General features: G+C 43.0%; 1 protein-coding gene and 1 long non-coding RNA gene across 13 annotated transcripts in view; one reads left to right on the top strand and one right to left on the bottom strand.

Annotated features, from left to right (window-relative positions):
* LOC122555073 (uncharacterized) overlaps positions 1 to 16,539 on the bottom strand; it is a 29,565-nt gene extending 13,026 nt beyond the window's left edge. The window contains exons 1-3 of one of the 2 annotated variants that reach the window (XR_006313151.2): positions 16,366 to 16,539; positions 14,209 to 14,272; positions 5,372 to 5,505 (exon numbers count right to left, since the gene is read on the bottom strand). This is a non-coding gene — a long non-coding RNA (uncharacterized LOC122555073). Of the gene's footprint in view, positions 1 to 5,371; positions 5,506 to 14,208; positions 14,273 to 16,365 lie in introns of those variants that run through there. The other variant, XR_015758905.1, reaches the window with a different exon arrangement.
* The window catches only part of dmd (dystrophin), a 2,003,576-nt gene that overhangs the window by 1,320,306 nt on the left and 664,797 nt on the right, over positions 1 to 18,473 (top strand). The window lies entirely within an intron of this gene.

Below are 18,473 nucleotides of genomic sequence, written 5' to 3'. Positions count from 1 at the left end.
ATAATCATTTCAAACATGTAAATTTGTTAAAATTTTTATTGAGGTACAATCATAGAAAATCATGTAACAAAATCCTTTCACCCATCACATCTTCTGCTGCACATTGACTAAAGTATTCCCCAAGGATGGGGGAGTCCAGCAAGTCAGTGCAAAAGATAAGGCTGAAGCATTCACAACAGTCTTCAGCTAGAAGTGCAGATTGGATCCACCTCTCCAAGAGGTCCCCAGCATCACAAATATCAGAATTCTGCCAATTCAATTTACTCCAAGTGATATCTAGAAATGTTTGGAGGCACTGAATACTGCAAAGGCTATGGGCCCGAACAACATTCCAGCAATAGTCATGAAGACTTGTGCTCCAGAACATGCTGCACCCCTAGCCGAGTTCTTCCAGTACAGCTACAAAACTGATATCTACCTGACAAAGCAGAATATTATTCAGTTATAATTTTTTTAACAAAAAAGCAGGATAAATGTAACCCCGCCCATCAGTCTACTCTCAAACATCAATACAGTGATGGGAGATGTCATTGACAGTGCTTTCCAGAAGCATCTGCCCAACGATGACCTACTCGGTGATGCCCAGTTTGAATTCCACCAAGGCCACTCAGCTCCTGACCTAATAGCCTTCAGCAAAAGAGCTGAATTCCCAAGGTGAGAGTGATAGACCTTGACATGATGTCCACATTTTGCTAGGTGTGGTGTCAAGGAGCCCTAGCAAAATTAGAATCAGTGTGAGTTTGGAAAAACTCTCTGCCGGTTGTAGTCATACTTGGCAAAAAGGAAGAGATGGTTGTCATTGTTGGAGGTCAGCCATCTCACCTCTGAGATATCTCCGCGGGAATTCCTCAGGCGAGTGTCCGAGACCAATCATATTCAGCTATTTCATCAATGACCCCTTATCATAAGGTTATAAGTGGGGATTTTACCAATGGTTGCACAAGGTTCTGCATTGTTCATAACTGCTCAGGTATTGAAGCAGAACATGTCCAAATGCAGGCTAATATCCAGGCTTCGGCTGAAAGGTGGAAAGTAACATTAGTACCACGCAAATGCCAGGCATTGATCATCTCCAATAAGAAACCATCTAACCATCACCCCTTGACGTTTAATGGCATCGCCATCACTGAATTCTCCACTATTTACTTCCTAGGGATTGCAAATAACCAGAAACTAAACTGGACTAAAGTTAATGGCTACAAGAACAAGTCAGAAGCTAGGAATATTGCAGCAAGTAACTCACCTCCTGGGTCCCCTGTCCAGTGTCTACAAGGCACAAGTCAGGAATGTGATGGAATGCTTCTCACTTGCCTAGATGAATGTGGCTCCAATAAAATACAAGAAGCTTGACACAATCCACAACAAAGTTACCTACTTAATTGGCAACATGTCCACATTCGCTCCTTCCATCATAGATGCTCAGTAGTAGGAGTGTGTACCAATCACAAGATGCACTGCAGAAATTCACCAAAGATCCTTCAACAACACCTTCTAATCCATGACCTGTACCATCTGAAAGGACAATGGCAGAAGATACATGGGAACACTGCCACCTGCAAGTTTCTCTCCAAAACCACTCACCATCCTAACTTGAAAATATATCTCCATTCCGTCAGTATCAGTGGATTAAAATCCTGGATTTTCCTTCCGAATAGCATTGTTGCTGGACCAACATCACATGTATTGCAGCAGATTAAGAAGACACCTGATTACCACTGATAGAGTAAACAACAGAATGCTTAGGAGCATTGAAATACAGAGAGATCTTGAGGTCCAAGACTATAGCTCCCTGAAAGTGGCAACACAAATGGATAAGGTGGCATGCTTGGCTTCACTGGTTGAGGTATTGAGTATAGAAGGTGGCAAGACATGTTGCAGCTGTGTAAAACTTTAGTTAGGTGACATTTGAAAGATTGTGTGCAGTTCTGGTCACCACACAATAGGAAGGATGTGAAGGCTTTGAAGAGATTGCACAATAGGTATAACAGGATATTCCTGGATTGGAGTGCATTAGCTATAATTTGAGGTTGGACGAATTTAGATTGTTTACATCAGAGCATCAGAGCCTGAGGGGTGATCTGATAGAAGTATATAAAATTATGAAAGGCGTGGATAGTTGGAGTCACTTTCTCAGGAAATTTGAAATATTAGGGGGCATGGGTTTAAGGTGAAATGGGGAAAAAAGATGTGTGAGGCAAGTATTTTACACTGAAGATGGTAGTTGCCTAGAGCGCTTTGCCAGGGGAGGTGGTAGAAGCAGAAATGATCACAACATTTAAGTGGAGCAGCCAGTGTTGGACTGGGCTGGATGACGTTAAACATCTCGCAATACTAGGTTATAGTTCAACTGGTTTTTTTGGAAGCACTAGCTTTTGGAGCACTGCTCCTTCATTTGGTAGCAAAATTCTGTGTCATGATCCTGTTCCACAGCTACCTGATGAAGGAGCAGCACTCCGAAAGCTAGTACTTCCAAATAAACCTGTTGGACTGTAACCTAGTGTTGTGATTTTTAACTTTGTCCACAACATTTACTAGGTACTTAGACAGACACAAGAACAAGCAGGAAATAGAGGGATACAGGCCCCATGCAGGCAGATATCATTAGTTTAGGATGGCATTGTGGGCAACATAGATATGATGGGCTAAAGGGCCTGTTCCTGTGCTGTACCATTCTATGCTTAATTTTTAAGGGTCAGCAGGGACTGACAATAAATGCTGACCTGGCTAATCATGCCCATGTCCTACAAATAATTTTGTTTTTAAAAATAACCATCTATTGATACATCGGAGCAAGGACAGATTGACATCTCTTGGATTGCTTCTGCAAATAATAATGGTAATAAAGGAGATTCTGTAACTCACACAATTAACAATCTTGATAAACCCCACTTTTTTCAGCAATACATTGCCAAATTGTTTAAATTTTTTTGTGATCACCCATTGATTCAATGGGCCAACCAAAGTTATTAATCAGAATGAAATGCCTATGAAGTTATAGGAGCTGTGTCTCGGTAGAGAGAAATGACTCATGGTGGTTTAGCCTGAGGGTCACCACACCTTAGGCGAGGGGTGAGGTTCAAAAGGAGAGTCCTCACCGGTAATCTCAGCCAGTGTAGACATTGACTCCATGTTGTTGGTATCACTCTGTTTCACAAACCTGGCATGCAGCCAACTGAGCTAAAACGTAAGTTGTAGTTTGTGCAGAGATTCAAATATTCATTATTTATTGATGTATTGCAAGTATGGCATTTTGTGAAATTTCTGAGTAATCTAGATATCCTAGATAATGTGACTTCTGCTAATTGCAGTGTTTGTGTCTGTATTTTACATCTTGTCCCATTAATAGTTACCAGGTCTCTGTCAAAATAAATAGACCAATATGCGACAGCTAAAAAGGTCGTAAGTTTATAGTTGCCTTAGAAATGGCTATTTTGTGTCAGATGGAATTTTTAAGTAAATTCTGACCTTCATTCTTAGAGTCATTACATTATATATGCAGACAGCATCAAAAAGTGCTCATAACCTGCCCCAGTCTATGTGAAAAAGCAATTATATTTTTAAAATATGTGTTGGTGAGAGTCAGAAGAGGTTTGGCATTCCAATCTAATGATTGGAGGTATTGGTTTCAGTAGTTGTTTCTATCTTTACTGTTTCTGAGTTAAATGCTCCTTAATTGAACATTAAGAACATCAGGAATTCTGAAGTATCTCTACCAACTTATCAGATAAGATATGAGTAAAGACATTCTGCGTTTTTGGATAATGCAATGATTTAGATTGGGCTTTCAGAACAAATGATGAAATTTCTATCTGTTAAAAAGAGTTGAAAGCAGCCTAACAGATGCTGCAAGCATGCCACAGTCAATATTCATCGACTCAGAGGATACTTGATGGGTAATAGTGAGAGACAGAAGGCCTGTTCAGTCACAGCTAGAAAAGTACAGATGTAAAGCTAACTTGCAGAGACTTGCATTGGTCAACACTTTGTTTTCTTCCAGCTTCTGCTTTTATTAAATTGTTTTCTGAAAGTGCTCACCTGGCTGGAATACTGTTCCAGAAGCACTAGCAGTCCTCCTAGATACTACTTAAATCAACATTTTTAGAAGTGTTACATCTCTGGGAGTAGGTGAGACTTGAACCCTTGTGGACAAGAGATAGTGATACTGCAACTACATCACAAAAGTTTGCTAAAATCTACTGACTTGAACTTTTAGATATTTTTAGCCAACATTTGCAGGCATTTGACACAACTCAGGTGAGGGGTGGGCTTCAAGTTCGATTTTCTGACCCAGAGGTAAGGACACTACCTCTGTGCCATGAAACCTGACGAGAGGCCCCCTTATATCTCACCTAAGAGGCCATTCTTCACATGCAAGCCTCGTCATTGAAATCCAGATTTACTGTTAATGAGACCTGACCGGAAAAGTAGCACTGGATTCAGACGGATGTGGGATGTTAGTATTTAGTATTCTATGATGAGCTAACTAATACAGAACTATGTGCAAGTTTGAACAGATGTAGGGAGTGCACGAGTCAGGGAGAAGTGCATGTCCATGAAATCTGATCAAAAACATGCAATTAGAGGGGAGTGTCAGAATAGGAGAATAACCATTGTGAAAGAAGTTAGAAAAAGCTCAGAAATGAATGTGCAACCCATTAGCAGCTCTTAGTTCAGTAAAAGAAAGAAAGATGACATCAAGTCCAAGTGTAGGTCTACAAGCAAATGAGCAACAGTGCACTGAGTGCCTGATTTTTTAAACTTGATTCCTGATGGTAGAGGTACATTTCACCAATAATTGCCACAACCTATGCCAGCTTCCTAGAGTATGGAAGTTGTAGTTCTGACAGCAGCAAATGTGTGACATTTAGCTGTCTGGTGAGAAGATCTGTTTCTGCAAATGTCATCAAACTCTGCAAAACTAAGCTTGCAGATGTGGCTTAAGACAGGTAGGGCCAATCAGATACGCAGGCTGTTTATCATCCTGCAAGGCCTCATTAATGCAGTGCTACTGAAAACATAGTGAATTCTATGACTGGACCTCTTCCAAGGTAGACTTCAGTATATAGTAATGCATCTGGTGTTCACATGCATGAATATATATGCAGGGTCTACAATTCCTAGGTCTATGATTCTAGGAACAGAAACTTCTGCCTGTACTGACTGTCAAAACAGACATAAGTTTACTAGCAGAGAAGCACAGGACATTTCTTGTGCAGTTGGACCATCCTGGTATCCCAGTGCCAGCCTCCCTTTTCTTTCGGGCACCTCAGATTGAGATCCATTGGTACGAGATATGATTTCAGAGCAAAAATAAATCTTCAGACGTGTTGTTCCTTGGGCTTTTCTTGAGTTTCGTTGGAACACAGCAGCAGGCCAAGAGCAGAAATGTACCTTGGGAGCAAGATGATTTATTGAAATCATAAGCAACCAGAAGGCTGGAGCCGTTCTGTCGGATTGATCGGAGCTGTTCCACAAAGCTGTCACCCAGTCTGTGTTTGGTCTTGTCTATGGAGAGATGACCACATTGTGAGCAGCAAATACTGTAGATTAAAAGAAGTACAAGTAAACCACTGCTTCATCTGGAAGATGTATTTGGTGCCTTGGACAGTGAGGCAGGAGGAAGTAAATGGACAAGAGCTATAGCTCTGCAATTGCACGAGAGTGCGGCTATATTAGGAGTGATAGAGGAGTAGATCACGGTGTCAAGGAGAGAATGATGCCTATGGAATGCTGATAGAGCATAGGAGGGAAAGATGTGTTTGGTGGTGGAATCCTGCCGGAAATGCCAGAGGATGATCCTTTGAATACAGAGAGTGGTAGAGTGGAAAGTGATGTTAAAGGGGAACCTAGCATTGTTTTGCGATGGAGAGCTTGGCAAAAGGGCAGAAATGTGGCAAATTGGTTGGACAGGGTTGAGAGCACTGTCAACCACAGTGGAGTAATCCTCAGTGGAAAAAAATGGAAGACGTTTTGAAGGAAACCCAATGGAAGGTGGCATCATCGAGACATGCAAGGAGAATGGAATGGAGTCCTGACAGGAAGAAAGGTCCTTCTGTCAAGGCAAAAGGGACAAGGTCAGGTCATAATCCTTTTCTGTTTCTTCCCAAGAATTGCACAGCATTCTACCAGTAAGCTTTGTAGGTTATCTGAATAATTATTTAAATGTAAATTTTATGTTGTACAATATGTGAAAAAGACCTTTCTCCTCATGATAATTGTCACGATGCCTAGCCCCATATATGATTTTGTTTTCTAAGACAAATAAACCTCGCAGTTGTAGAACTGTTATTTCCATAATGTTTTGAATATCCTCCCAAAATGCTGATGTGAACTCTTTTTTGCATTCAGTATACAACCTTTCAGGTGGGGAAGGAGGATTGACAGGTATATGCTAGAACATTCCAGCTGCTGGACTGTCCCAGGATAATTATTTTTGGATGAAAATACCATAAAGGAAAATCCCTCCAGCAATTTGCCATCTGGTTTAAATTATTAAAAGGGAAATCTGTAATGGTGAAAGGTCAGTATGTAGGTTATATTTTGAGAATTACAGTCACGTCCAGCCAATGTAATTTATATGATACAATACTGTTGTGCCTTGGGGTGAAAGAGACACAGCATAGTATTTGAAATGCTACTTCCTTCACTCTGAACGTCAGTCAAAAAAAAAAACACTTTAAGGAAATCCTGCCCTCAGGAATGTGATACAGAAGGGATAAATATTCCTGGAAATGAGTTGGTGTACCTGAGAAACTTATGCAAAAAGGCTGCTGTTATTTGTGATTTGCTTTCTGGAAAAAGATAAGGAGTAGTGATTTGGTTTATATTAAGCAGCATTTGTAAGCACAGTCATAATGCAATTGTAAGAGACCAGCATCAATGAACCGGAGATGATGAGTTCAAACCTCTTCTCTGGAGTAGAAGGGTTAAACATCCAATTGATTCAACTTTTTAAAAGTAAAAAGTCTTAGTCATGATGGTCATTGATCTATTTGATTTTCATAAATACCCAACTAATTCCCAAATGTGCTTTCTGGAGGTAAACCTGTCAATTCTATCCAAACTGGTTATATGTGACTTCAGACACTCAACAATGGGTTGATTCTTAACTACCATGTGTCATGCTGTATAAACCACTCAAACAAGTATTGAAAATGTGGGAGAAGCTCAGCAGGTCTGGCAGCATCTGTGGAGAGAGAAACTGAGTTAACATGATGACTGTTTTTCAGAACATAAACTGCTCAGTACTGTTAAACTGTTATGACAAAACAAAATAAGGATAAAACTGGAATCACCATCCATCATCAAGGTAGGCACCAGATTTGAAAGCAAAAAGACAGTGTCACTCCATAAAGGTTTGGGTTTTCTGCCATGATTTGCAGAGTTGTTACCACAGGCAAAGGGGGGGAATTTGCTAATGGTCTTCGGGAGAATTGAAACTAATTCAGCAGGGGGATGGAACCTAAATTGTAGTTCTAGTACACAGGTGGTTGAGAGTAGTGAGATCAGAAATAAGGTTTCAAGGCCACAAGAGGGCACCGGCAAGCAAGAAGTTGGTTTGAAGTTTGTCTCCTTCAATGCCTGGAGCATCCAGAATAAGGTGGGTTAACCTGTAGCATGGGTTGGTACCTGGGACTTTGATGTTGTGGCCATTTCAGAGACATGGGTAGAGCAGGGACAGGAATGGTTGTCGCAGGTTCCGGGATTTAGATGTTTCAGGAAGAACAGAGAAAATGGTAAAACGGAGGTGGGGGTGGGGAGGTGGCATTGATAATCAAGGACAGTATTACGATTGCAGAAAGGCCATTTGAGGACTCATCTACTGAGGTAGTATGGCTGAGGTTAGAAACTGGAAAGGTCACCCTGTTGGGAGTTTTCTACAGGCCTCTGAACAGTTGCAGAGATGTAGAGGAAAGGATAGCAAAGATAATTTTCAATAGGAGTGAAAGTGAAAGGGTAGTTGTTATGAGGGACTTTAGATGGGTCAGTTTTTGTCCAATGTGTGCAGGAGGGTTTATTGACACAGTATGTAGACAGGCCAACAAGGAGCGAGGCCAACTGGATTTGGTACTGGGTAATAAGCTAGGCCAGGTGTTAGATTTGGAGGTCAGTGAACACTTTGGTTGTAGTGACCACAATTCGGTTATGTTTAGTGATGGAAAATATATACCACAGGGCAACAACTATGGCTAGGGGAAAGGCAATTATGATGCAATTCAGCAAGTTTTAGGATGTATTGGATGGGGAACGATAGGATGCAAATGAAATGTGGAGCTTTTTCAAGCAACAGCAAGTCCTTGATAAGCATGTACCTGTCAGGCAGGGAGGAAGTTGTCAAGCGAGGGAGCCATGGTTTACTAAAGAAGTTGAAGCTCTTGTCAAGAGGAAAAAGAAGACTTCTGTTAAGATGAGACGGGAAGGTTTAGTTCGGGCGCTAGAGAGTTACAGGTTAGCCAGGAAAGACCTAAAGGGAGAGTTAAGAAGAACCAGGAGGGGACATGAGAAGTCATTGGCAGATAGGATCAAGGAAACCCTGGAAGCTTTCTACAGTTGTATTAGGAATAAAAGAATGACTAGAGAAAGATTAGGGCCAAGCAAGGATAGCAATAGGAAGTTGAGTGAGGAGTCCCAAGAGATAGGGGAAGCGCTAAATGAATATTTTTCATTGTCTTTTTCCTGTGTGAATACTAATGTTGTCAGGAGAATACTAAGATACAGGCTACTAGACTAGATGGGATTGAGGTTCACAAGGAGAATGTGTTAGCAATTCTGGAAAGTGTGAAAATAGGTAAGTCCCCTGGGTTAGAACTATCCTGGATTCTCTGGGAAACAATTCTCTGAGATTGCAGAGCCTTTGGCTTTGACCTTTCTGTCATCATTGTCTTCAAGAATAGTGCCAGATGACTGGAGGATAGTAAATGTTATTCCCTTGTTCAAGAAGGGGAGCAGAGATAGCCCTGGTATTTATAGACCAGTGATGGAAATGTGTTGCTGGAAAAGCGCAGCAGGTCAGGCAGCATCTAGGGAACAGGAGAATCGACGTTTCGGGCATTAGCCCTTCTTCAGGAATGAGGAAAATTGGTCCAGCAGGCTAAGATAAAAGATAGGGAGGAGGGACTTGGGGGAGGGGCGTCGGAAATGTGATAGGTGGAAAGAGGTCAAGGTGAGGGTGATAGGTCAGACTGGGGTGGGGGCGGAGAGGTCGGGAAGAAGATTGCAGGTTAGGAAGGCGGTGCTGAATTTGATGGATTTGACTGAGACAGGCTGGGGGGAGGGGAAATGAGGAAACTGGTGAAATCCGAGTTCATCCCTTGTGGTTGGAGGGTTCCTAGCCGGAAGATGAGGCGTTCTTCCTCCAACCGTCATTTCGCTGTGGTCTGACGATGGAGGAGTCCAAAGACCTGCATATCCTTGGTGGAGGGGGAATTGAAATGTTGAGCTACAGGGTGGTTGGGTTGGTTGGTCCAAGTGTCCCAGAGGTGTTCTCTGAAACGCTCCGCAAGTAGGCGGCCTGTCTCCCCAATATAGAGGAGGCCACATCGGGTGCAAAGGATGCAATAGATGATATGTGTGGAGGTACAGGTGAATCTGTGGCGGATATGGAAGTTTCCTTTGGGGCCTTGGAGGGAGGTGAGGGGGGAGGTGTGGGCGCAAGTCTTGCACCTCCTGCGGTTGCAGGGGAAGGTGCCGGGAATGGAGGTTGGGTTGGTGGGGAGTGTGGATCTGACGAGGGAGTCACGGAGGGAGTGGTCTTTACGGAATGCTGATAGGGGAGGGGAGGGAATTATATCCTTGGTGGTGGGGTCCGTTTGGAGGTGGCGGAAATGACGGTGGATGATGCGCTGTACATGGAGGTTAGTGGGGTGGTAGGTGAGGACCGGTGGCGGTTGGAGGGGCGGGGTTCAAGGGCGGAGGATCGGGAAGTGGAGGATCGGTGTCGTCCAGGAAGCTGTGGGAGTCGGTCGGTTTGTAGTAGAAACTACAAACCGACCGACTCCCACAGCTACCTGGACTACACCTCCTCCCATCCTGCCCCCTGTAAAAACGCCATCCCATTCTCCCAATTCCTTCGACTCCGCCGCATCTGCTCCCAGGAGGACCAGTTCCAAAAACACACATCCCAGATGGCCTCCTTCTTCAAGGACCGCAATTTCCCCCCTGACGTGGTCGACGATGCCCTCCACCGCATCTCCTCCACTTCCCGATCCTCCGCCCTTGAACCCCGCCCCTCCAACCGCCACCAGGAGAGATCCACACTGGTCCTCACTTACCACCCCACTAACCTCCATGTACAGCGCATCATCCGCCGTCATTTCCGCCACCTCCAAACGGACCCCACCACCAAGGATATATTTCCCTCCCCTCCCCGATCAGCATTCCGTAAAGACCACTCCCTCCGTGACTCCCTCGTCAGATCCACACCCCCCACCAACCCAACCTCCACTCCCGGCACCTTTCCCTGCAACCGCAGGAGGTGCAAGACTTGCGCCCACACCTCCCCCCTCACCTCCCTCCAAGGCCCCAAAGGAAACTTCCATATCCGCCACAGATTCACCTGTACCTCCACACATATCATCTATTGCATCCTTTGCACCCGATGTGGCCTCCTCTATATTGGGGAGACAGGCCGCCTACTTGCGGAGCGTTTCAGAGAACACCTCTGGGACACCCGGACCAACCAACCCAACCACCCTGTAGCTCAACATTTCAATTCCCCCTCCCACTCCACCAAGGATATGCAGGTCTTTGGACTCCTCCATCGTCAGACCACAGCGAAACGACGGTTGGAGGAAGAACGCCTCATCTTCCGGCTAGGAACCCTCCAACCACAAGGGATGAACTCGGATTTCACCAGTTTCCTCATTTCCCCTCCCCCCAGCCTGTCTCAGTCAAATCCATCAAATTCAGCACCGCCTTCCTAACCTGCAATCTTCTTCCCGACCTCTCCGCCCCCACCCCAGTCTGACCTATCACCCTCACCTTGACCTCTTTCCACCCAACACATTTCCGACGCCCCTCCCCCAAGTCCCTCCTCCCTATCTTTTATCTTAGCCTGCTGGACCAACTTTCCTCATTCCTGAAGAAGGGCTAATGCCCGAAACGTCGATTCTCCTGTTCCCTAGATGCTGCCTGACCTGCTGCGCTTTTCCAGCAACACATTTCCATCTCTGATCTCCAGCATCTGCAGACCTCACTTTCTCCTTTATAGACCAGTGAGCCTTCCTTCGGTTGTGGGTAAAGTGTTGGAAAGGGTTGTAAGAGATAAGGTTTATAATCATCCAGAAAGCAACAATTTGATTAGGGATAGTCAACACGGTTTTGTGAAGGGTAGTTTGTGCCTTACAAACCTTATTGAGTTCTTTGAGAAGGTCACTAAACAGGTGGATGAGGATAAAGCAGGTGATGTGGTGTATATGGATTTCAGTAAGGTGTCTGATAAGATTCCCCACGCTAGGCTATTGGACAAAATACGGAGGCATGGGGTTGAGGGTGATTTAGCTGTTTGGATCAGAAATTGGCTTGCTGAAAGAAGACAGAGGGTGGTAATTGATGGGAAATATTCATCCTAGAATTCAGTTACTAGTGGTGTACCGCAAGGATCTGTTTTGGGGCCACTGCTGTTCGTCATTTTTATAAATTACCTGAATGAGGGCGGAGAAGAAGGGGTTAGCAAATTTGCGGATGAGACTAAGGTCGGTAGAGTTGTGGATAATGCTGAAGGATGTTGTCGTTTACAGAGGGACATAGATAAGCTGCAGAGCTGGGCTGGGCTGAGACGTGGTAAATGGAATTTAATGTGGAAAAGTGTGAGGTGATTCACTTTGGAAGGAATAACAGGAATGCTCAGTACTGGACTAATGGTAAGATTCTTGATAGTGTCGATGAACAGAGACATCTCAGTGTCCATGTGTATAGGTCCCTGAAAGTTGCCACCCAGGTTGAAAGGGTTGTTAAGCTGGCATACGGTGTGTTAGCTTTTATAAATAGAGGGATTGAGTTTCGGAGTCATGAGGTCATTCTGCAGCTTTACAAAACTCTGGTCCAGTCGAACTTGGAGTGTTGCGAGTGTTCTGGTCACCACATTATAGGAAGGATGTGGAAGCTTTGGAAAGGGTTCAGAGGAGATTTATTAGGATGTTGCCTGGTATGGGGGCAAGGTCTTATAAGGAAAAACTGAGGGACTTGAGGCTGTTTTCATTCGAGAGAAGAAGGTTGGGAGGTGACTTAATTGAGACATATAAGATAATCAGAGGGTTAGTTAGGGTGGACAGTGAGCGCCTTTTTCTTTGGATGGTGATGACTAGCACAAGGGGGCATAGCTTTAAATTGAGGGGTGATAGATATAGGACAGATGTCAGAGATAGTTTCTTTATTCAGAGAGTAGTAAGGGTATGGAATGCTTTGCCTGCAACAGTCGTAGACTCACCAACTTTAAGGGCATTTAAAAGGTTATTGGATACACATATGGAAGAAAAGGGAATAGTGTCAGTTAGATGGGCTTCAGATTGGTTTCACAGGTCAGCGCAACATCGAGGGCTGAAGGGCCTGTACTTCACTGTAATGTTCTCTGTTCTGTAAGTTAATCCACGGTCTGATTGAAATACCTACACACACCTTTCAACCAGTTCCTCAGAATCTTCCATTCCTAACCCTACTTGCCCCACTGGCAGGATACGTCCACTCGAGGTAGCAGCACAGAAATATGCTGTTGAGAGGGATTGGCCTTATGCATCCTTCATTTTGATTGTGGATTCTATGAAGTTTCATTGCATTAGGTCAAGCACAGGCAAGAAAACTTCCTGCTAATCTACCTCTCTCTCTCGACCCCGTTCCCCGACTCCCCCACCAGTCATGCCTCACCTGCTGAGTCACTGCTGTTCAATGTTGAACGTCATTAGAAAACACTTTGAGGGTATCAGAGGCACAAAATGGTTTTCTCCTCCCAGACAAAAATGTCTGTTGCCGAGAGTGATTTGGTAGCATTATGACTGAAAGACCTGGCCATGTCTGAAGGATCTTTCCTCTTAACTGGATTTGTGGGCAGCTGGTTAGTAAACCCATGTCAGGCATGCAAAAATATTTGACCTTGCTTTCATCATTTATGTGTTTTAGGTATATCTGACTATGACCATTTTTGTTCGGAGTGATCACTGCCCAGTAATTGTGGAGGCAGAGTTTCATGCTCACACTGAAGGCACCTTTCATTGTATGTTAAATTGAAGAGTTTAGAATAGGTGCAGAAGCTCAAGACTGGGCATCCATAAGGAGCTGTGCCATGAGCAGCAGCAAAATTATAGTGCACAATCTGTAACCTCAAAGTTGTGCACTTCCTGCAATCTACCAGTTGCACCCATCAATCTGAAGTGCCCACCCTATTTCATTGAGATATGTAGGAAAGGTTACCAGGAGTAGCATCAGACATGCCTAAATATTAGCTGTCAACCTAGTGAAACTACCACAGTAGCCTACATGTATACTAGATTATTGACTCATCATGCTATAGATAGAACAAAGCATGGCTACAATAAATGGATAAGTTATAAGCACAGCAGTCCTGCCACATCTGGTCGGGAATGGTGGGAGACAATGAAATAATTAACTGGAGGAGGAGAAATGTTAATTAACACTTCCATTGTGGAGCCTTGGTCATGAATACACAAGACAAAGTTACAGCAAAGGCAAAAGTGAGGACTGCAGATGCTGGAAACCAGAGTTTAGATCAGAGTGGTGCTGGAAAAGCACAGCAGGTCAGGCAGCATCCGAGGAGCAGGAAAATCGACATTTCAGGCAAAAGCCCTTTACAGCATATGCAACCCTTTTGAAGCAGAATTGTGAGTCATTTATCCAGTCTCCTCCTGTGCTACCCACCAGCAATAGGCATCAACCTTCAGCAAATCTGATTCATTCCATATGAAATCAAGAAATGGCTGACTGCAAGAATGTGACAAAGGCATTGAGATCTGAGAACTTCCTAGCTGTAATGCTGAAACTGTGCTCCAGAACTAGCTTTTATCTTATGAAGCTGTTCCAGCACAGCTACCACAGCAATAGTATCTGCTTTTTAATTTGTGCAATTGCCCAAGCATGTACTCGCCACAAAAACAAACAGTCCGGCCAATTGCCATGCGATCAGTGTGCATTGAATAATTGGTGAAGTGAAAGAAAGTTCCATTGACAGTACTATCCAGTGACTTAGTCACTAATTACCTGCTCACAAATACTCAGTCTGGGTTCTGTCAGGGCCACGTGACTCCCGATCTCAGCCTTGGTCCTAAAATTGATAAAGAGCAGATGGAAAGTATAAATTACTGTTCATGACATTAAGTCAGCATTTGACCACGTATTAAGATGTTCTGGCAAAATTTCTGTAAGTGGAAATCAGAGGGAAACTCTCCATTGGTTCGTATCAAATCTGCTTGTTGCGACAGTACTGCTGCCTCACAGCGTCGGGGACCCAGGTTCAATTCCACCTTCGGGTGACTGTCTGTGTGGAGTTTGAACATACTCCCAGAGTCTGTGTGGGTTTCCTCCGGGTGCTCTGGTTTCCTTACACAGTCCAAAGATGTGCAGTTTAGGTGGATTGGCCACGCTAAATTGCCCATAGGGTTACAGAATGTTCCGACTATGTGAATTAACCAAGGGAAATTCAGGGTGACAGGGATAGGGTCTGGGTCTGGATGGGATGTTCCTTGGAAGGTAGGTGAAAATTCAATGGCCTGCTTCCACACTATAGAGATTCTATTCTATATTTTCCGTGACGGCATTGATAGGATTGGTCACTGGACAGTTCTTCTGGAAAACAAAACCTGACTATTCAATTAGCACAAAAGGATTGATTGTGATTTTTGGAAACAAATTGTCTCAACCCCAAAACATCACTGCAATATTTTCCTGAGATCAGTATTATAGGGCCAACCAACTCCAGAAACTTTGACACTGGGCTTCCCCCTAATACAGTGACAGATCCTCACATCTCTCCTTGAGTATTTCAAAACAAGTAATTAAATTTCATTATACAAAAGGAATTGATGGCTACGAGATTTGTGCTAGAAAGTGGAATTGAGAAAGATTATCAGTCATGATCTTTCAAATGATAGAGCTCCTATTTCCTATGTGCTAATGTTCATAAGATCAGAAGTTGAGGTCCTCACTAATTAATTGCACAATGTTCAGGATGACTTGTATCTCCTCAGATAACAATACAGTCCTTGCCTGTATGCAGCAAGACCTCAACAACATTCAGGTTTGGGCTGACATGTAGCACGTCATATTCATGTACAGAAGTGCCAAGGGCAAGGCCATCATCATCTCAAGCAAGAGAGAACCAAAACACTTTCCCTTGATGTACAGAAGTGTTACCATAGTCAATTCCCCACCATCAACATGTTGACGGTCACCATTAACTAGAAACTTAGCTGTCACAGCCAGATAAATATTGTGGCTACAAGTCTATTTCAGAGCCTGATTATTTTGTGGAAAATTATTCATCTCCTGATTCCCCACAATGTTTCCATCACTTCTAAGACAGCACGTGAAGAACTACTCTTCATTTTGCTTGATGAATAGAACTCCAACAAGATTTGAGAAACTCAGTATCACCTAGGACAAAACAGGGTGCTTGTTCAACCCCCACCCATCAATTTAAGCATTCATTCTATCCATGACTGACACACTATGGCAACATTATGTGCTCCTATAAGATGCATTACATTAGCTTACCCAGGCTTCTTTCACAACACTATTCACAACTGAAACCTCTACCATTCAGAAGGGCAAGGCCAGTAGCTACATGGGAACATCACCATATGAAAGTTTTCAGACAAACACCATCCTGACATGGAAATGCATTCCAGTTTCTTCATTGTTCCTGGGTGGAAATCTCAAACTCCTGACCTGTGGGAGCAGAGTCACTACATGACTGCATCAGTTTAAGAACATTTGCTCGTATCTTCTCAATTGCAATAAGGATGGGCAATACAGTGTTATGGTACAAACTGATAGACAAATCAAATCATCGTCCTTACCTCTGTATTTGCAACACTGCAAAGTTAAAACCTTCAAAGATCCTCAAAATTGACTGGTTGTTCCTAACCAGACATTAATGACAAACCAGTCCCCATCCTTGTGAATAATTGATTTCAGACCCTTTTGATTCATAACTTAAACAAAAGACTTAACAATTTAACAATACAGTAACTTCAGCAGAGCAAAATTAAACAACAAAGTAATCTAATTGATGTCTGTGATTTGAACCCAATCATCTTTATTTTCAGTTCTATTTACACAAAAGACAGACAGACAAACAAACACAGTTAAGGAATAAAGAAAATAACAAAACTGCCAGACTACATAAGCATTTTTTACCATGTATTGTTCCACAGTCATGTATGATTGTTTCTTAGTTAACTTTCTGAAGATTTCAATCAACTTTTTCCCGTTCACTCTGAAGACTCAGTGATTCTTATAACTTCATTTTGAGTCTCTAAACTTCCAATAGTTAGTAATGGGAGGTTAGGCAGGGAATTTTCAAATCTTCAAGCTGTAGCATCAACAACCAAACTCTTCCTGATCCAAACATAATCCAAAAAGGCAGTTCAAACTCTGAACTCTCCCTATCGGACTGGCTGTCTCCTCACAAGGTCCCAGTTACCATTCAGCATCTGCCATCTGCTTGAGCATCCGGCCTCTCCCAGGCTTGTTGCTAACCAGTTCCCAGATACTGACCTCATTAATAACCGAACATCTGCTAACTGGTTCAGCATATTGCCACTCCAGAGTTGAAGTGTCTAGGGAGCACTTTTTAACAAGAATTAACTTGCAATTATCTTTCAGGCCTGGCCCCATAAGCAAACAACAGTTTGTTTGTTTTTTTCAACACAATCTGCTGCTCATAGTCCAAAGGTCACCTTTCATGTCTCATCTCAAAAATGATAAAAAGAATACAATAATGAAAAATCAGCGAGGGTTGTAACAAAAGTTTGGGTTGACCTTGCCATATCTCATTTTATAATAAATGTAAAGCATCATATAAAAAAGACAATCATCTGTACAGCTCCTTTTAGAAATTCAGGACAATGCAACACACCTATAGTCAATGAAGTACATATGAAGGGTGATCACTGTTGTAATGAAAGGATACATGGCAGTCAATTTGTGCAAACAAGACAGCACAAACAACATGATGATAATGACCAAATAATCCAACTGTGATTATGGTTGAAGGGTAAATATTGGCTGAGACACTGTCGAGAATTGCTGTGCTCTTCTTTTAACTAACATCACGCAATCTGTTTTATCCATCACATCTCACCCAAAAGGTGGCAACTGTGATCGTGTAGCACTCGGTTATCAACTTGGATTTTGTGTTTAAGTCTCTGGTGTAGAGTTTGCTGCCATGACTTGCTCACTGAAGCCATGTCTGACATGTTACATTTATCAAATGATACTTTGCAGTTCTTTAGCTATTTTGAAATGATTGCATGTGGCTGGTTGGCGTGTGGTTCTGAACAGCATCGATAGCACAGGTTCGATTTTTGTCCCAACTGTGTTATGTGTGGTACATTCTTCCTCATTCTGCACTGGAAAGTGACGGCAATTTGAAATCATTACTGATAAAAGCTGCCATAATGGCTCAGGATTAGTGAACAGTGAGTCAAAGGACCTGCTCTGGAGCAGAGTGCACGCGGTTGAATGAATGAATATGTGTATATGTTGGGTCAAAGGCATATGAATTAGGAGCAGGTGCAGGATGTTTGATCTCTTGACCCTGTTCTGCCATTCGAGAAGATGATCGTAGATGTAATTGTGGCCTTAATGCCACATGGCTGTCTATCCCCAGCAACCTTTAACTCCTTTGTCAATCAACTGCGCTCTCAGCCAGAGTTCCAATGATTTGCATCCTTCTGTAAGGAAAATAAAAGCCTTATTTCCTTCCTAAATGGAAGAAATTTATTTTTAAACTGTGATGTCTGTTCTAGATTTTCTCACATAGAGAACCATCCATCAGGCCAAGTCCTCTCAAAACTCCTACATCTCAATAAGATCATTCCCTGTTCTTCAAACAACAACGAGCACACAGTCAGACTGTCCAACTGTCCAGCTTTATCTAACCCCATCAGCTCTGATATCAGTTAGGTGAACCTTCTCTGAACTGCTTCTTACAGATTGATGTCACACAATCACAGGCCATTTGGCCCATTCTGTCTGAACTGGCATATCCTTTCTTAAATAAGGAGATCAAGCCTATCTCCAGTATACTCTACACAGATGTGAGAATTTTCTTTTTAAAACGAAGCTACACTAAGAGGACAGTTTATGCTTTACCTATTTAAATAGGACAAGGACAGCAGGCATGTGGATGTCTTGACTATTTTTTAAAAAGTCTTGTTACTTGTAAGCCAACGTATCTCGTCATTCTCAGCTGTCCTTCAGTAAGTGGAGGTCATCTTCACTGTGAACAGTTGCAATGAATA

The sequence above is a fragment of the Chiloscyllium plagiosum genome, unplaced genomic scaffold (assembly GCF_037043375.1).
Source record: "Chiloscyllium plagiosum isolate Xiang-an unplaced genomic scaffold, Cpla_swu_hap1 HiC_scaffold_12, whole genome shotgun sequence".
In the NCBI taxonomy this organism is placed as follows: domain Eukaryota; kingdom Metazoa; phylum Chordata; class Chondrichthyes; order Orectolobiformes; family Hemiscylliidae; genus Chiloscyllium; species Chiloscyllium plagiosum.
This window is presented reverse-complemented; position numbering and strand designations above follow the sequence as displayed.